Raw genomic sequence first — 13,947 nt, forward strand, 5'->3', positions numbered from 1 at the left:
TGCGCTTGGCAAATTTAGATTTTGATTATGGGAGTTACATAGCCATGTTAATAATGTCCAAAAAATGGTGCTAGGGCATTCCAGAAAACGCTTTCATGTGTCTCAAGGATATTTTCAGTCATTTCCTCTTGAATGCAGGTATACAATTGATTTATATGTTGTGTTTAAAAACGATTCTTTTCTATAATGTTATTTTTTCCTTTTTAAATGGAAAGCGTTCCTCATGGGACCATGAGCAGTTCTTAGCCATGTTATCCAATGGGAGGTGGATAACATGGCTAAAAGCATATGCTGGATAATGCATGAATATCGCTGACTTTTCAGCAATATTGATGCATTGCGGCCGCTTCTTATCGCATTTGCGAGCAGTTCTTAGCCATGTTATCTAATGAGAGGTGGATAACATGGCTAAGAGCATTTGCTGGATAATGCATGAATATTGCTGACTTTTCAGCGATATTCATGCATTGCGGCCGTTTTTTATCGCATTTGCGATAAACCTTGCTAATAGCAAGGTTTATCTGCGATAAAAATCGTCGATGTGCGGCGATAATTTTTGTCTCTAAAGAAGTTATCGCTAGTGGTTGGTAATATACCCCCGCGTTTTTGGTTGCAGGAATCGGGAGGCGGGAGAGTAGCACTGAAATCAGTAGTCTGACGCCTGAATCGGGAGGGTTGGTATGTGTGGATTGTCTACAGCTGGGGCTAGGTGATAGCCTGGGACCGGCCTGGCATCTAAAATGGATCGTGTGTACGACAAAATTGTGGCATTGTAAAAAAGACAAGATTGCGCAGACAATGTTTATCAATAAGGATTAATTTATAACGAAATATCGCACTGACAAATTGGTTGTCAACACTTCCCGATTTCCTTCCAATCGAATGTTAACAGACGTGACGCAGCAAAGAAAAAAAAAAGTTCACGCAGAGCCGCTGGAACACATGTATCAACATATATGAGCCTTCTCAGCCACCCTCAGAAAATATAAGGGATTAGGATACGTCTCCCGCACCCCCTTATACTTAGTAATTTAATTAAAACGAAGCACAAAATGGTCTCCCGCACCCCCTTATACCTATTCCCGTTTTGCCAGCAGTTTGCGGCCCAGTTCGGTGTTCGGAAAGCGCTTCTACCGTGAAAAATATATATTTTTTATTTTCCCCACGGGACCCTTTAAAAACCCCAACATCATTCCTAGGGGGTCAAGAGGGGTATACCTTGCCCCCTTTCATTAAATTCCCCCTTCGTTTTTCACCTCTTCTTCTCTCTCGATCCTACCGAGAGATAAGATGGCGGCCGCTCCGGTCTGTTTAGAATGTTGACAGACACCGGAGAGCCAATCAGCTTTCTGCGTGCAAAGTTCCGTTTCGCAGGTGGGAGCATATTTATAAGAAACTTGCACCATGAACAACGCTTTCCATTTAAAAAGGAAAAATAACATTATAGACACTCATATGCCTTATAAATATGACCCAAAGCAACCTATAAAGCTCTAGCAGTACATATCCAGAAATGTAATTGATTTCAAAAAATCGTTTATAAACACGGCACATAAATCAATTGTATATCTGCATTCAAGAGGAAATGACTGAAAATGTCCTTGTGATGCAGTGCTGGTGCAAAAGATTTTCTATGTTAAATAATAAGTAGGACGTTAAGTTTTTGATGACTGTTATTCATTTACTGTTTGGTAATAGTGCTTAATAACATTTTTTGTTATATTTTTCCACAGATTCAACTGCAGATCTTTTTTAAATTTGAAAAATGCCTACAAAAAATAGAATAAGAAAAGCTAGAAAACGTCAAAGACAGCAGGATGATGTTTTATTGCAGCAGTCCTCTTCCCCAAATACTTATCAAAACACCAAGAAAGCTCCGGGTAAGAGCACAAAATCATTCTTAAAAAGTATTTTTAGTAAAAAAAGTATTTTTCGCCAAAATGTTTCAGTTCAGAAAAAGAAGAGTAATTTAAATGGAAAGGAAAGACCCATCAAAAATGTTATTGGTAGAGGAAGAGATAACTCTGTGCATGATAGTAGAAGGAAACAACAGTTTAGGGACATTCGACATCGAATGTTCCGTAACAGGATAATAGTTAATTTATTAAGAAATATTAAAAAAGGCCAACAGAAAGCGGCATTTTATAAGAAGAAGAAAAATGTAGAGAAAATTATTGATCATGCTTTTGAAATTAAGCGGAAGTTGTTTATTTTGGTAATCAATAGAATTAGGAAACTAAGCAAGGTAATTTCTGATTTCAAAACAAACAGTAGATGGAAGAGAGTAGTAAATCGTAGTAACTTTTGTGAAGTTTTTTCCGGAGAATGGATGCATAGTTCAAGTTCTGAGGCATTTTTTAATGAGGAGAGTTATTTTCAGGATAATGATTTGATGTTTGCAGTTGACACCAGTGGTCGAGCTTATGAAGTGAAGGATGGTTGTCCAGTTGAAAAGGAAAAACTTGTGACAACAGAGACAGAAGAGGTGCTAAGTGATGAGGTTTTAGGAAGACGTCCTAAGGGTCCTGTGTACATTTGGAAGTGTAGTTCTATTTGCAGTGTGCGACAGGTTTCCATCAATTTGCTTTGTGATTTTATACGGACATTTAATAAGAAAAGTTTGAAGCAGAAAATGAAGTTGTTGCAAAATTTAGATCCTTGCAGTACATAATAATCTGGAATTGGTTGAGGTTCCTTCTGAATTGAAGGATTTAAATACTTATGAATGTATTTTGATTCAAAGTATCCATCCCTTTCAGGCTATTGTAAGAATGGAGCCAAAGACAGGGAAGTTGCCTCCAGCAGATTTACAGCGAGGATTAAAGGGAAGAGTTGTTTATTTGCCTCTAGATTTGAACAAAAACATTAACACAATTGGAATAGAAAAAGTGGAAGAGGAACCTCTGGTTATCTTAGTTAATGGGGTTCCGACAAAGAATAAGAAAATATGGCAAGATTTAGTGGATGTTAGGAAAGTCAAAAAAGCAACAGTGTATTTGAAGACAAATAATAAGTACTATAAGAATGTATATGTTGCAGAAGAGGAAGTAAGTGATGAAGAGGATAGCGATTTGTGTGCTGGCCAAATTGAGAAAGTAGAGGCCTCTAAAAGTGAAGAAATATATGAACATTATAGTGTTCATCCTTTGCATTCCAAGGAAGTCATGGGGAATGCTATTGAGTTGTTTCAAATGAAACAAGCTAAAGGGAGTCCCATTAGTGTTTGGGAGGAAAGTTTGGAAGCTCGGTGTTTCCCACAGCTATTTCCCACAGGTCGAGGAGGAAGATATGATGAGCGACCTCATCAAATTCCTGCGTCTGAATACCGGACTTTACGATTGTATGCAGACGATCCTAGGTTTCGTCAATGCATTCCATATTTGTTTCATCTCCTGTTTGAAAGCGATCTGTCTGGACTGTCATATGCAGTTAACCACATCTTAAAAAGTGGTATACAGATGCGAAATATCTCGGCAAGGGACTTTATGCATAAAGTCAATGTCCAAGACAGTATTTTGGATTCTCACTTAATTAATCTCATGGCGTGTCAGCGTGGTACTAATGAGTACTGGTACCATCGTCATGGTGATTTAAAATGTATGCTGAGGAACTTAGGAACTCCGACATGGTTCCTCACTCTGAGCTGTGCCGAGTATGGCTGGGAAGACTTACTTGAATTTCTACGAGAGGCAAATGGAAATATTGAAAACATTGAATTCAAGACACCTGGAGAACTGTGTTCTTTGGATCCTGTGAATGTATGCAGGTACTTCAATCATAGATTTGAAGCTATGATGTCTTTCATCACAAATAAGAAGAATCCACCTCTTGGAGAGGTGTTGGATTTCTTCTGGAGAAAGGAGTACCAAGCAAGAGGTGCTCCTCATATACATATGTTGTTGTGGATCAAGGATGCACCTAAATTTGGAACAGATCCGGATGACTTAGTGATGAATTTCATAGAACAGTATTCTACGTGTGCTGTTCCAAACGCAACGGAGAAGAAAAGCCTAAGAGAACAAGTTTTACGTTTCCAAAGCCATCGTTGTGGAAAGTACTGTCGTCGTAAATTCAGAAACAAGGACAAGTTCTACACCAAATGTCGTTTCAACTTTCCACGACCGGTGATTTCTAAAGGAAAAGTGAACAGTTTGATGTCTTCACTGCGACATAATGTGACGAGGAAATCACCCAAAAATACATACAATTTGAAAAGGAACGAAGAGTCCAAGTACATAAACGACTACAACCCAGTGATTTTGTCCATGTGGAATGCTAACATGGATATACAGTTTGTGGGTGACAACTGTATGGCTGTGGCTCGGTATGTGACATCTTACATCACCAAAAAAGAAAAGACAGAACTGAAGGATATGTGGGAGGACATTTCCCATGAAAAGAGCCTCAGCAAGAAGTTGTACAGTTTCAGTCTGAAGATGTTGTCGCATCAAGAAATCGGAGCTTACGAATGTTCAGATCGATTGTCTTCAGCAATTCTCTATGCCAAATCCAGGAGTATTGTTTGGGCGAGTCTTGGTCTTGCTGCAACGCGAAATCGGGTTCTAAAACCTGTCCGTGAAATTGAATATTTGGCAGAAAAGGAACCAAACAGTACCGACATTTTGAAGACCAACATGTTGGATACATATTATCCAAATCGAAGCAGTCACCTTGAGAATGTTTGTCTATATGAGGTTCTACAAAATTATATATTCAAGAGGAACATCAAAGAAGATATTGAGAAAGGAGTGTATGCTGTAATTGGAAGTGAGGGATGCCTGGTCAAGCAAAGAAAATGCCAATTAGTAAACCATCGAAAATTGAGTGGCGAATCTTCAGAAACAAAGGAGTTTTTCTATTTAGCACTTTTGCAACTTTTCAAGCCTTGGCGTGCAGAAGAGGAACTGCTTGGAGATTTCCTCTGTTACGAAGACTCTTTCAATGCAGCCAAGGAGTCCATAGAATGTCCTGCTTTTCCTAAATATCAAGAAATGCTAACTTTGGAAATTGAGCAGGAAGCAACGATTGCAGCCGAGATTGCCAGAGACAGTTCTCAGGACAGTCAGAGTTCTGTTTCATTGAGTCAAGATCCACTTGGAGGACCTATTATCGAAAATGAAGCTGCCACTGCTATGAATGAAGTGGAAAGAGCCATGGCACATGCTCAGGAGGATTTAGTTAACTTAGAAGACTTGGAAAAACAACTCAATGTTGAGCAGAGGAAAATATATGAAGAAGTTACCAAGCAAATTGAGCATGGATTAAGTCATGAGAAGAAAGAGTGCTCATGTACATCGTTGAAGCCTGTCCGACTGTATGTGAGTGGAGAAGCGGGAACTGGAAAAAGTTTCCTTATTAAAGCAATTTTATGCTATTTGCAGGAAAGGACTGAGTCATCGCTGTCTTGTGTTGTCACCGCTCCTACTGGACTTGCAGCACATAACATTAAAGGTATTACTTTGCATCGTCTACTGATGCTGCCGGTGGAGCATGACAACAAATTACAATATCACAAGTTATCTGGGGATGCTTGCTTTGAAGTTTCAAGAGTCTTGAGGAAAATGAAACTACTTATCATTGACGAAGTAAGCATGGTTTCCAATATCATGCTTGCCTTTGTGCATTTGAGAATGCAAGAAGTACTTAAAACTGAATATGATGTGTTATTTGGTGGCAAACACATCATTGTTTTCGGAGATCTTCTGCAGCTGACACCAGTAAAAGGAGAACCTGTGTTCAAAATACTCACGCATGAAGATACCAGGAAGTGCCTAGGGAGCATTGGCAACGTCAATATATGGTTAAACTTCAATTATGCTGAACTGCATGAAAATATGCGTCAGGCAAAAGATGAAGATTACAAGAATATTCTACAAGATATTAGAATTGGAAAAGTGACCGAGCATGGAAAAGAAGCTTTGAATGCACGATTACTTTCAAATTTATATCCCGAACAAGAGATTGTGGCTGAGAATATTTTTCAGAAAATTACTGAGAAGAAATCCGGAATATGTTTGATGCCAACTCTTGCAGAATGTGCCATCTTCAACAACAAAATGTTGAATTTAGAAAAGCAAGAGATTGTGAAACTTGAAGCTATTGACAAAATAGAGCACATGGGATCAACAATTATTTTGTCAGAAAATTTGAAATCAAAATTGGATTCATTAGAGAAGACTATATCTAAAACAGCGGGTTTCGAAAAGACTTTGAATGTGTGTTTAAATTGCCGAATCATTTTGAGAAGAAATTTACATGTTGAAAGAGGTCTGGTAAATGGATCAATGGGTAATGTTGTTGATTTTCAGAAGTACAGAAATAGAGATGGAATAGAATTTTTAAAAATTAAATTTGATGGCATTGAGGAAGTACAGCTAATTGGTCGTTGTTCTGCTAGGTTTTTGCTTGTTAAAGACTTATATGTTCGCCGTAAACAGTTTCCTGTTTGCTTGGCATATGCGGTAACAATTCATAAATCGCAAGGTTTAAGTGTAGACAGTGCATTGGTGAATATTGGCAGTTCTGTGTTCAAGGAGGGTATGGCATATGTGGCATTGTCACGAGTAAGAACTTTATCAGGATTGTACTTGATTGACTGTGATGTCACAAACATTTGTGCGGATCTAGATTGTGTTAAGGAATACAATAGGTTAAGAAGAGAGTATGCGCCACATTTGCCTCAATATCCTTTGTTTGAGAAACGTGTGGTAGGCCGCAAACGTAGAAATATCAGTAATAGTAGGGAGGTTGTTGCAAAAAGACTAAAAGTTAATGAACCGAAAATTGTTAGCAGAAAGAAAGTGGATTCTGTTGAAGATGTTGTCGGTTTTCAATTTGAAAACAGTTCTGGTGTCAACTGCTATGCAAATGTAGTGGTTAATGTTCTCTTTTCACTAGAGAGTTTAAAAGAACAGATTCTGTTGAATTCAGAACAAATTTTATGCTGTTTATTGAATTCTGTTTTCGAGAAATGTAGCAGTGATCGAACAAAAGTAGAAAGTGTGTCTGAAGTTCGTTATCTGTTAGATGAATGTTCAGGGCAAACAGACTTCTCTGAAAATAATCAGCAAGATTGTCAGGAGTTTTTAATGTATATGCTTGATGTATTGCAAGATGAGGGTGTAGATGTAGATCACTTGTTTGGGCTTTCTTATCAATGGCAGCATGACTGCGAGAATTGTAGGGTATCAAGTACTACTAGTGTAGACTCAGAAAGATTTATATATTTAACTTTGCCAGACAGTAAATCAGTCTCCTTTAATAAGCTAGTAAATGCAGCGGATCACAACATGGAGTGTAGCCAATGTAAATCTGAAATGATGTCAACATTATTTATACGTAGATATGGACAGTATGTCATTTTAATGATTCAACGATGTAGGCCTGATGGATCAAAATTGTCAACTTTAATAAAAAAATTTGTGGCTTCTCAGCTTTCAATATCAGGAAGGACTTTTGTAACTGTAGCAATTATCTATCACGATGGTCCTTCAACAACATCAGGACATTATACTGCTTATTTAAAGTCTCGAAACGGCTGGGCATTCTGCAATGATTCCGTTGTAACTTTCAAAAAAAAATTGCCGTTTGACCTTAAAAATTCTTACCTGGTGTTTTTAAAACCAAAATTTTAATGAAAGAATCTCGGGATTTCCTGTGAAGAATTGCAAAAGGTTCATGAAGTAGAGGGAATGTAAGTCTGCAATGCTGTCTAGATTATTGGTCCAAAACTTTTAATTATAATGTCAATTTAAAAATCCAACTATATAAACCTGATGCAAGTAAGTCTGCTTCATAGAAAGCAGTATCAGTGTCATAGGAAAAGGAGAACATGAGTGACAAAGAAGGGTAAGATATTAGTAGTCCAGGATTGTGAAAATAATCTCAAATGTTTTTTTTTTTAGAAAGTTGCGAAAATAGAAAATGTCGGGATTTGATTGGAAGAATTACAAGAGTAGCGAATCGCGGCAACATGATTTGGCCTAGTGGAAACATGTGATAGAATGAGAGAAGTGTTTTGTTCTATGTAACATATTTTTCGTATCGATGGAGGTTTTCTTTCAGAAAGTGGCGGGCTGAAAATATTTATAGCACAACAGAGTGAATGCTGTTCATAGGAGATCCTTCGACGTCATTGAAAGTAAGGTAATTTTAAGGAGTTTTGAAATCAGATTTCTTAGGTTGTATGGGTTTTTTAAACACAGTCATTTTGATTGTGTTTTTTTCCCCGCTGTTACATGATGAATACGTTCAAGTCACTGATTTAAGTGAAATTTGATACATTCTGAGAACAGCAAAAATAAACCATAAAACATGTATAATTAATGTTCTTCTGTTTGTACTTATGATATACATTTAGAAATGTGAGGTAGATATGGAAAAACTGAGTCTTCTGTAAGTGTCAATTTTAATGCTTATAGTGCTGTATTTCCGGGTACTGTTTGTTTTAAAAAAAGGAATAGGCCTCACCTCAAAGAAAGCTCTTCAAAGCACACATCTTATTTGCATCCTGAAACTATCATTTAAAATATTAGAGACAATTTTATGATGGCTTTACATCTTTTTTGCGCTGCTATTGCATTACTATTGTGAGACATCAGCAGTGCAAAAGAAGTACCATGTTCAAAAATAGGTCTCAGTTCATCAGCATGAAGATACTGTTTATGTAAAATATATTTCTTTAGGATTGTGTAGGGGACGTAGAGAAGCAGAGGCTTCTGTAAATGTCAAAATTGTTGAAAAAGTGTTTCTTCTTGAACCTTTTCCCTTTTCTTTTGTAATTTTTAAATACATGTAGTAATATTTTTGGAAATGTATGTTTTCTCTTTTACAGATTGAAAGTATGAAAAAATATTTAAAAAAGGTAACAAGAATTATAAGGTAAATGTTTTCTACTCTTTTTACCCGCAATGCACTGCGGATGATGTCACTGACACTATCTCTGATTTACTCTCTATAGCTGTCTTTCTTTTAACATTACTCTTTGTTTACTTCCCTTATACTAACTCTTCTTTTTTTTAAAAAAATATTTTTTTGGTTCGCTTCAAGTTCGCGAACCGGTCAGCGAACTTGAAGCGAACCAAAAGAAATAGAGCTTGCTAGAGTGTTAAACATTCTAGCAATTATATTTGAAAGGGGAGGTAGTTCTGAAAAGAACTTTTTTTTAATGTTTTTGTTGTTTTTTAATTTTTTTTTATTTTCTGAACATTTTTTGTTTTTTTTGTATTTTTAGAACAGTTTTATGTTTTTTTTGTGTTTTTCATGGAGGGGAAACAACAAAAAAACAGGCATCGAAAAGGGCTCAACAGGAGCAAAGAAAAAATTACTGTTTGGGTGGGTTAGGGCAGTTATGGTTATCATACACCAAGTTTATTAAGTTTACGCTCATGTTGCCACATGAGAGCATAGCACCACAATGTATGCACGTAAACTTCATGTGCTTGAAGTTTGGCTGTATGTTTGGCACAGTTTCCTGTGCCTCTCTTACAGTCAAATTTATATTAGAAGTTGATTTGGCCACAGGAGTTGTCGGGGGATTATCTTGCAGATCCCTTAACTCTGCCCGGCTGTAATTTAATGGATGCCACCTGACCATATGGCGATGCATAGTATAGTTGCCCATACTATACTTTTTCTCTGTGCCTCGAGATAATCTTTTTTTGCAAATTAGGCAGGTGGCATATTTGGCATTAACTTTCTTCTCCCCTCGAGGAATTGAGAAAAATTGCCAAATGAAACTTGTTTTCCTTCTGGAAACACGGGGCAACTCCGGAATAAATTCAGGTTCATCAGTGTCCTCTTCTTCTAAGTCGTCTTCTTCTTCCTCTCTGTTTGAGATGAATTGAGATGGTGGTCCTCTCTTGTCATGAGGAGGTTGAGGTGGTGGTGGGGGTCCTCCAGCTGAAGCAAAGATAGAAGCCATTGTAATCAAAATGGAAAATGGTCTTTCTCTCACCAAGATGAAAGTCAGAGTGAGGAAAGAAGAAGGGGTTTACGTGATTTTGGAAAAGCAAAAGTTCGGAACCAATGAAAAGTGTTATTTTTAGGTCACATGACCTAGTCATACATCATTTGGAAACCAAAAGTGAAATGAACCAATGAAAACTTCGATAAACAAGTCACATGACTTGTTCCGCTCACGTTACGCGGTGCGCGCCGCGTCCCGCATCGTTTCCGGTTCGCGGTCCCGAGCACTTTCGGGAGCGCTAAAGCGGCGCGTCATAAGACGCATTCGCGACAATTATACGTCGCGCTTCCGCGACGCGTCACAGTCCCGCTAACGTAACGTTTACCGGTTCGCGTACTAGATCGCGGCATCAAGATGAGCTAACGGAAAGCTTCCCGCTTCGCTTACCGGAAGCGAAGAAAAAAAATATTTCAATTAAAATTATCAATAAACATCTAAAATATATTTTGGTTTTTAAAGTAGAATACATTTTACAGCTACAGATGTTAGCTTTTAAAAAACCAATGAAATTCACAGAAAAAACCATAGGTTATAGTCCATATATAGTTAGGAATTTGCATTTATAAAACCTTGAAAATTCAATGAAAAAACCATTGGTTATAGAACATATATAGTTAGGAATTTGCATTTACAAAACCTTGAAAATTCAATGAAAAAACCATTGGTTATAGAACATATATAGTTAGGAATTTTCATTTACAAAACCTTATTTTACTCGCATAAAACCATTGAAATTCCATATATAGTTAGATGCGCTAACTATATATCGCGCACCCGCAATCCACTGCTGATGATGTCACATATTACATCATTCATGACATGGTCAGTGACATCACTGATGACATCACTGATGACATCTCAAATGACATCACTGATGACATCTCAAATGACATCACTGATGACATCACTGATGACATCTCATTTGACATTACTGATCACATCACTGATGATATCATTCATGTGATAATACGATGAACCTCTTCAGACTCTAATATAACCTTAGATACAATCAGTGTAAACAGACACTCACAGACTGTCACTCATCCATGGAGTTACTCACACACCTAGTTAGTCATGCAAAGAATCAATCACACCTCCATTTCCTCAACTATACAGTTATACAAACTTTACTTATTCAAACATATACTAACACATATTTACTCTCTTATACAATCCCTGATACAAGTTCACAATGATCCATACAGCCACTCACACATTCACTGGCTCTTATGCACAGTTATTTATATATGTCAACTCTCACATGTACTGTGTTTTACATATGTACTTACTTTGACATGTAGCACTGAGATATCCATTCACTCACCAATACACTCATGCACACAGTCAACCGCCCATACAGCTGTTTCCACATGCACTTTTGAACCCATACATCTAGTGAATCAACTGCTCACACATCTATGCACAGAGTCATACACCTCCCAGCCACTCACACACATACTCAGTCTCCCATACAAATACTTGGGCAACCAATCAATAACCCATATAGTTACTCATATAGCTACTGATCAACACATGCAGCAGTTTACAGAACAACAGATATAATGATGCACAAATTAATACAGTTTAATCACTAAACCATGCACTCAGTGAGACACATTTAATCACTCCCTCATACAATCAGTCATGCACCTACTAAATCCTTCATCCAGACATTTATACATCCACTCATTCTTCAATATGTAAGACATATTTTAACTTTACAGAAACATACAGTCACTGGATGTTGTGATCAGTGATGTCATCAGTGATGTCACTGACCATGTCATGAATGATGTAATATGTGACATCATCAGCAGTGGATTGCGGGTGCGCGATATATAGTTAGCGCATCTAACTATATATGGAATTTCAATGGTTTTATGCGAGTAAAATAAGGTTTTGTAAATGAAAATTCCTAACTATATATGTTCTATAACCAATGGTTTTTTCATTGAAAATATATATATATATATATATATATATATATATATATATATATATATATATATATATATATATATATATATATATATATATATATATATATATATAATTGTACACGGACAGAGAAACTGCACTCGCGGGGGTCAAATCCAAGGCGGATTTATTGCACACAGATAGTTACAGGTTCATATATATATATATATATATATATATATATATATATATATATATATATATATATATAAGTATATATATTTAAGTTCGGTGCTCACAGCTACACGCCGAGTGCGCGCTGTGATATATTTCTACAATGGCAGAAACGCGGACAAGCAAAAGGAAAGAGGCAGCTTCAAAGTTGTTTTCAGCCACTGTGACTGATGTTGGCAATGAAACGCTACCACCCAGCTCGAGGGTGGATGATGTTAAGAAGCTTTGGGACGCACTATGGAAAGTGCTTAAAAGGGAACAGTCCAAGTGGTGGGAGGCGGCTGCCCTCACAAAATATGTAGAATGCGGACGCATTCCACGAGGTCTCCGGATTTTTATAATCCCCACTTTCCAGAAGCCTAATCCCGAATTGATTAATGAGTGGATGACCAATAATCACTCTTGCTCTATGAATATGCTCCACATTCTTATAAAATATGCTGAAAAATAATGTGGCGAGCTCAACCTTGAAAGTGAAACGCTGATAGTAAAATTAAAAGAAAAATTAACCGAAAGTGAGTTCACTTCTGAAATGAATAAAATGGAAAAGCGATTGGAAAAAGTGGAGGAGGAAATAAAAGCTAAAAAGCACAGGAAGTTTGTAAGAGATGAGATTGACTACAAAAAGGGACAAATCCTCACCTTTGCAAAAAAATATGAAGCATTACGAGGGTCTACAAAAACACCCAAAAAAAACAAACCACCTGCAGATGAGCGGGCAGCTCAGGATGAGACATTAGTAGAAGGCGTTTCCACGCTTGATGAATCGGATGGGGAAAGTGTGGAAAGTGATGTCTCTCTCAATATGGAACCACAAAATGTAAAAGACCGTATTTTAAACGAGGGGGTACTTCTCTCCAAGGAACGCCAAACCCCGCCAAGAGGTCGTGGCAGAGGCGCAAGAGGAGGCAAAGGAGCTAGAGGAGGATTAACCAATGCAATGCAATCAGCAAGCCCCGTGGGAGTACAAACAAGGGGCAGGAAAATGAAAAAATGAAGAACCAAGACAACAAGACAGTGGTAAACCTTTCATCTCATGTTTTAACGTCTGAACAGTTGTATGTCTTGTCACGTGGATTGTCGTTTTGCCCGACAGCAAAATTTAATTTTACTGAAACTCGCATTGACCTGTTTAAGTTTACTAGAAAGTTAAAACTTAAAAAATGGTTTGCTTCCAGGCCACGGCTTAGACAGGAAAAGAATGACAATGCAAGTGCCCTTTGCATTAATGATGCAGAAACTTTACAGGCGGTACACGAATTGGCTGGCTGTGAGGGCATATCAGACAATCCAATCCTTAATCTGTTGGAAAGTGACATTGACATTGGGGCAAGCAGTGGGAGTAATTTTAAACCCAAATCCTTGTTTGTTCCTCAGATAAACAGCAACTGCATTGAATGTTTTGAAACAGGAATGATTAATGAGATGAGAAAGATTGATAGGCAAGGTTCCCATTGCAATTTTAACTTAAAGAAAAAACAGTATGTGGCATTAAAAGAAATGCAAGATTGGTCGGACGTGGTTATCAAAAACTCCGACAAAGGAGGCAATGTAGTTATTTGGCCTCTAGATATGTATTTAAAAGAGGGGTTGATGCAGTTAAATGATACTGAAAATTACAAAATGTCTACAATGCATGAGTATAATGCATCAAAAGAAATGTACTACTGTAAACTAAGTGACTGGAGAGACAGAGGTTTACTGGAGGTTGAAGAATATAATTTTCTTACATGCAAATATCCTCGTATTCCCGCACTAAATCTCCTCCCAAAATTGCACAAGAACCTGAAAGTGCCCCCAGGAAGACCCATTGTTTCTTCAAATGGCAG

This window comes from Lissotriton vulgaris, unplaced genomic scaffold (assembly GCF_964263255.1).
Source record: "Lissotriton vulgaris unplaced genomic scaffold, aLisVul1.2 SCAFFOLD_978, whole genome shotgun sequence".
Classification (NCBI taxonomy): domain Eukaryota; kingdom Metazoa; phylum Chordata; class Amphibia; order Caudata; family Salamandridae; genus Lissotriton; species Lissotriton vulgaris.